This window comes from Dasypus novemcinctus, chromosome 20 (assembly GCF_030445035.2).
Source record: "Dasypus novemcinctus isolate mDasNov1 chromosome 20, mDasNov1.1.hap2, whole genome shotgun sequence".
NCBI classification, from domain to species: Eukaryota; Metazoa; Chordata; class Mammalia; order Cingulata; family Dasypodidae; genus Dasypus; species Dasypus novemcinctus.
Window position 1 is genome coordinate 25,178,428 of NC_080692.1, and position 6,914 is coordinate 25,185,341.

General features: G+C 36.7%; 1 protein-coding gene and 1 pseudogene across 1 annotated transcript in view; one reads left to right on the plus strand and one right to left on the minus strand.

Annotated features, from left to right (window-relative positions):
• PEX5 (peroxisomal biogenesis factor 5) overlaps positions 1-5,702 on the plus strand; it is a 35,990-nt gene extending 30,288 nt beyond the window's left edge. The window contains exon 17 of the mRNA XM_058282709.2: positions 5,353-5,702. The gene's annotated coding sequence lies outside the window, so the exon portion shown is untranslated. The remainder of the gene's footprint in view (positions 1-5,352) is intronic.
• On the minus strand, positions 4,614-5,533 carry LOC101424693 (probable U3 small nucleolar RNA-associated protein 11 pseudogene; annotated as a pseudogene).
• Positions 5,703-6,914: the final 1,212 nt, after the last annotated feature.

Sequence of the window (6,914 nt, forward strand, 5' to 3'; positions counted from 1 at the left end):
AAGATTACCCAAAAGTTCTTCAAAAAAGGCATATGGGTGGACATACATGAGTGAGCACAAAGTGTGCAGGTCTTTGCTTCTCAGATCAATCACTGCAGAAGAAGGACTGAACAACTGGGTGGAGAGGAAGACTCTTCCAGGGGAGATCAGCCAAACTCTGTTCTTGGTCACTCCAGTGCTTGCATTATGGACCCATAACAGAGTAGCCACTATAGTAGAGAAGGAGGCTATACATGAGCACCATAGCATGGGCTCTATGGTAGATTAGGTTATGTATCCCAGAGAAAAAATATGTTCTTAATCTCCATTCCTTTGGATATGAGCCCATTATAAATAGGACCTTTTGAAGACTTTATTTTTAGTTAGAATGTGGCAATTGAACCAGGGTGGTCCTTAATCTGGATTACTGGAAACCTTATAAAGAGAACCTAGAAATTACAGAAGTGAGTTATGAGAGGACCTTGCCATGAAGTAGAAATAAAAGCTAAAGAATCCCAAGGATTGCTGGCAGTCTGCATCAGAATGCTGTGGAACTAAGGGAGAAAGCATCATCTTGCTAACATCTTAATTTTGAAGTTCTCCTACCCTCAAAACAATGAGCCACAATTGGGAAAGAATAGTTGCTTCAACAAATGGTGCTGGGAAAACTGGATATTCATATGCAAAAGAATGAAGGTGGTCCCCTAACCCAGACCATTTACAAAAATTAACTCAAAATGGATAAAAGACTTCAAATAAAACTCCTAGAAGAAAATGTAGTGCAGTATCCTGTATTAGATATTGGCTTCTTAGACTTTACAGCAAAAGCACAAACAACAAAAGAAAATAAAGAACAATGAGACTTCATCAAATTAAAAACTTTTGTGCATCAAAGGACTTCATTATGAAAGTAAAAAAACAACCTACAAAATGGGAGAAAATATTTGGAAATCACATATCCAATAAGGATTTAATTTCTAGAATTTATAAAGAAATTCCACAACTCAAAAACAAAGAGACAACCCAATGAAAAAATGGACAAAATTCAGAAATTTTTGGCCTCAAACAGTTGATCTGTTTCTAGATCCCAAACAGAAAGCAATAATAATGAACAAGTCTTTGAGTGACAAAATCCCTATGAAATTTGTTAGATGTACAAAGTGACTCAATCTATGACAAAGATCAGAAAAACCTGGGCTCATAACTGCTGATTAATCATGAGGTTGAACGTTATTTTATGTTTATTGACAATTCATATCCCCCTTTTTGTGAATTGCCTAATTTATGTCTATTATCCATTTTCCATTAGGTATGCTTTTTTATTCCTTCTTAGGAGATCTTCATATATTCTGGAGAAAAATCCATATATATTACAATTAACTTTTCTCAGTTTGTGTCATGTCTTTTCACTTTATGGTTTTTGTTTTTTTTTTAAAGATTTATCCATTTATTTAATTCCCCCCCTCCCCCAGTTGTCCGCTCCCTGCGTCCCTCTTGCTGTGTCTTGTTTCTTTGTCCGCTTCTGTTGTCGCCAGCGGCACGGGAAGTGTGGGCGGCGCCATTCCTGGGCAGGCTGCACCCTCTCCCGCGCTGGGCGGCTCTCCCTACGGGGCGCACTCCCCGCGCTTGGGGCTCCCCCACGCGGGGGACACCCCCGCGTGGCAGGGCACTCCCTGTGCACATCAGCACCGTGCATGGGCCAGCTCCACACGGGTCAAGGAGGCCCGGGGTTTGAACCGCGGACCTCCCATGTGGCAGATGGACGCCCCAACCACTGGGCCAAGTCCATTTCCCTATGGTATTTTTTGATGAACAGAAATTCCTAATTTTAATGTAGTTGAATTTCTCACTTCAAAAAAAAGATTATTGCTTTTTGTGTACGGTTCAAAAAGTCTTTGCTAACATTATCATCATAAAAATATTACCTTAATGTTATTGTATAAATTTTAATGCATTGACTTTCACATTTAAAGCTTTAATCCATCTAAAAAAATTGATTTTTATATATGGTGTGAGGTAAGGATCCAGTTAATTTTTTTCTGTATCAATAATTAATTGTTCCTTATTCTAGTGATCTGCAGTGCTACTTCTATTATATATCAAAGGACTATGTATGTGGGTCTGTTTCTGTCTTTTTAAATTTGGTTTTATTTATCTTTTGTCTATCCCTGTGCCAATACCATACTGCCTTAATGATCTAATTTTGTCATAAGCCTTGGTCTCTTTCAGGGAAAGTCCCTTCCCCTGATTTATTCATAGATCCTTGAGTCTTTTCTTTCTCCTATATATTTTAGAGCTTATGAAATTCCATAAAAAAACCTATAAGGATTTTGATTGGGATTGTATTTACTCTGTAGATCAATTTGGGGAGAGCTGACATCTTTACAATGATTATTTTCTTCCATAAAATTTGTATAAATATCTTTCGGTTTTCTTAGATCTTAATTATTGTTACAATATAAAGTTTTATAATTGTTAGATTTATTCCTAGGTACTTTATTATCATTCCTAGGTACTTGCTATTAAAATAATATCTTTTAAAAATTATATATTAAAATTATTTATTTCTGGTAGATGGGAATGTAATTGCTATTTTGTATAATAATTGTATATCCACTGCTAAATGCTCTTAAATCAGTAGATTAAATTAATCTGACAAAATATTCATTTGGGCTTTCTATGATCATAAACAACTACAATCTTTTTATATCTTCCTCTCCAATCCTTATGCTATTGTATCTTTTCTTATCATACTGTACAATCTAGAACCTCCAGTACAATACTGAATAGAACAACTCTTCTTGTACCTGGAGTACTTCCATTTTTTTTTCAAACCAGTAACAACGTAACAAGGACTTTTGTTGTAAGGTTTTGGTAAAAACACTTCATCATTTACAGAAGCTTTTGTTTTCCTTATACGGTAAGAGTTTTTCTTATGTAAAAAAAAATTGTGAACTTTTATAAAAGATGAATAGGTGTTGAATTTAATTTCTTCAGAAATATTCAGATAAATACAGACTATTAACTAATTATTTCAATATTATATTAATCCAAAGTTCTAAAGTTATTTTGGGATTCAGAAGTTTTATTCAAGCTAACATCAATACAATTATTGTTGATAATACAAATTTATCAGAAAAATGTGGCATTTTAAAATTTTACCCAGTTTGTGTACATGGAGCAACTTTATTTTTGTAGTCCACATATTTTGTAGTAATAACTAAGGTTAAGAGAACCATTTTATAAGGACTAATTATGTAAATTTTAAAATTTAAATATTAATGAAATTGTATGGTTATGAACAAAAAAAATAATAGGGACATGTGACATTTTGAGATTATTTTTGTGAATCCCAAAAAGAGAAAGATTATATTGTAAATTAATCTATTTGTCTGGGTGTAATACCCTTTGGTTGTATTAAATTCAGTTGAGGGGCCCTTGGTTAAGATTAGGGCTTTGATTGATCTGGAGAAAGTGGCCATGGGAGTTGCTGAGGACAGGGAGAGGGAAGAAGAGATGAGATGTGGGGCATTTTCAGGACTTGAAATTGTCCTAAATGATATTTCAGGGACAGATGCTGGACATTATATATCCTGCCATAACCCACTGAATGTACTGGGGGAGAGTGTAAACTACAATGTAAACTATAATCCATATGGTGCAGCAGTGCTCCAAAATGTATTCACCAAATGTAATGAATGTGCCACAATGATGAAAGAGGTTGTTGATGTGGGAGGAGTGGGGATGTGGGGTGTGGGGTATGGGGGAATCTCTTACATTTTTTAATGTAACATTTTTTTTGTGATCTAATATCTTTTTAAAAAAACAATAAAAAAAAAGATTAGGGCTTTGATTCAACCATGTTGGTAAAGCATGACTCAGGTTGAGCCCCACCCCCTTGGTGGGGCTATGTAAACTGGACACTCAAGAAAATACACTGGAAGAGAGAGAACTCTGTCATGTTTGATCATGGGGACTGGGAAAGAGAGATGAGCCATTTGTCTGGTAGTTTGCAGCTGACCGTGGGGAGAGATTAGAGCCTGACATAGGAAGAGACAAGCCCTAATTTTTACAGCTGAGATCGGGGAGAAGCTGGGCCCACAGAGCCTCAAGAGAAAGAGGAAGCCCAGGAAAGAGCTACCAGGCAGAGATCAGCTGCCATCTTGCTTCAACATGTGGCAACTGACTTGTGAGAAAGCAAACTTGAGTTGGAATCTTTAGGGCCTTGTAACTGTAAGCTTTTACCCCAAATAAATACCCTTTATAAAAGCCAACAGAGTTCTGGTCCTTTGCATCACCACCCCTTTGGCTGACTAAAACAGGAGGGTTGGGGGAAAAATACACCAACTGTAAGTTGTGGACTATAATTAGTAGTAATACTTGGACGATGCTCTTTCATAATTTGTAACAAATGTTTCACAACAATGCAAGGTGGTGGTGGTGGAGTGACATATGGGAGACCTGTATGATGTTATGGATGTTTGTTTTGTAAGTGCACAACTTTTATTATACACTTAAAATTTACATATGTTCACATATGAATGATATACTTCAATAAAAATTTAAAAAATGAAAACAAAAAGTCAAATCTACAACAAATTATGGCTACAAACAGAAAAACCATGCCATCTGGACTAAAGGAATTTGGGGTGACTAAGAAAAAAACAATTCTTGTCCACCTGGAATAAATGATAAGACTTATCTATAATACTTCGTTTTCGATGACTCCGAACTTTGTAAATAGTGAGTTCAATGTTTCTTTCTTCACCTTCACCTTCAGAGTTTTATCCAGAAGATCTCTGTGTGTTTGAATTTTCTGTGCAGTAACAATTTCTTCTCTTGTTGAATCCCCTGTGTTAGGCAGTTACATTGCTTTTGCCTTTCTTTAGCTATCCACTTCAATTTACCCTACTGGGTAATTCCTTTCACTTTTTCCTTCCCCAAGGACTCTGTTGCGGCTCTATTAAACCCTCTGTCCCCTAGTTCAGGGGCTGTTTGCAGGTGAGTTGCAATATCAAACTGTACAATTTCTTTTTTGCTATCGAAGAACACATGCTTGTTGTTTCCCCTGGAAATCCAGCAGATGGAGCTCTGCTCTTAGTCTTTCCATTTTTTTAGCTCTTCAACCCTTTTTTCATTTCTATGTATTTGACGTGTCCTGAGTTTTCAGCAGTTTCAGCTGTTCAGGAGTTAAACTTCTTCCTTAGTCTCCTTAATAACACGAACTCCATCCTGGAGCTGAACCCGAGTCATTTTATAGTAGAATTCATCTGGATATTTTTCAAGAGCCTTCTTCCGGAGAGCTTTGGAGTATTCTTGCTTTTTTCATTAGTTATCTGCACGAAATTTCTAATCTTTCTTTTTCTTCACCAGGCCCAGGTGTTCTGGAAAGCCGGGCTGGCTTTGCTCTCGGGTGTTCCCACTGCCGGGACTCCGCCGCCTTTCCGAAGGCCCCGCCGTGTCTGCTCACGCCGGGGAAACTGCGTAGACGCCGCCGCCTCAGCCGCCGAGTCCACTGCCCGTTCTCTTCAGCATTTTCATGATTACTGATCATTAACCTACTGATTGATCATTTGTATATCTTTTGTACGTTTTCTTGTTACACAGCAGGGGCCTGAGGTCATTAAGCCGAAGTAAGATTTCCTTTATTCTTGTCCAAAATTTTTTTAAAGGAGATAAAGTATTTTTATTAGAGAATAAAGATATTTAATTTTTATTAACAATTTAGTATTTTATACCACTCATTTATATATATGTTTATTTTTCTTCTTGTCAGTGTGGTATCTCCTCTTAACCAAAGGATTTATAATAGAAAACACTCCAGTTTTTCATTTGGAAGATCTTTTTTCCAAGTAGAAAATCATTTTAAGATTTAGTCCTATGAGCTATTAAGTCATGGGGATATTAACAACTATATAACATATTTAGGTACATTAGATTGGTGACAAGACTGTATATTTTCCAACCAGGAAAGTTTTACTTAAAGGGCTAGTGCATTGAAAGCATTCAGGTTTTTTTGGGCTTGATTTTTAAATTTTGGGGGGCATTGTATCAGTTATCTCTTGCTGCAATAACAAGCCATTTCAATATTTATTGACTTAAAACACAAAAACAATTTATTCTTTCTGGATGGTTCTTCTGTTGCACTCACCTGGTACTACAGTCATCTGACAACTCAAAGGGTGGGAATTTTCCAAGATGATCTCAATAACCTGTCTGGGAACTGGCCAGGCTGCTTTAGTTCTCTGTCTGTGGTCCTGTATTCTCCAATAGACTAGCCTGGGCTTCTTCACGGCATGATGGTCTCAGGGTGCCAAAAGGCAGCGGGCAGGACCTGCAAGGCTACTAAGACCTAGTTTCTGGATCTTGCACAGCTTCACTTCTGCCACTTTTTATTGGTCAAAGCAAATTTACAAATCCACCCAGTTTCAAGAAGGTGAAAAAACAGATTGCATCTCTTGATGGAAAGAGAAGAAATGACACATTGTAAAGAGAGGTGGACAGCGGGAAGTATGACTTATGGAGGACCATTATTTTAATGACCTTCCACAATAGCCTTTAAGATTTCTTTGGGATTTATGTAGAATACTTAGTGGTCTTTTTTTATAACAACCAGAATAGAAATTCATTGCAATTGGGACATTTTCTGATCTTTACAATTAAGAATATTCTAAAGACAAGCGGGCTGATCTACAATGAGGTTTCTTCTAGCAGAAACTGTACAACCATGTTTTATTCAATGTACTGATTTCTATTCTCTAGACATATACGTTCTGTATAAATATTTTGAATTGAAAGGCTGGAGTTCTTCTCATTTAGGATCCTGTAATCCTCTTGGATTTCCCACTGACCATTTTTCAATTTTCTTGGGCTTTCTTATAGGAAAAGTAACCCTTACTTGAAACAGTAGATGAAAACTACTAAATTTTGGGTAC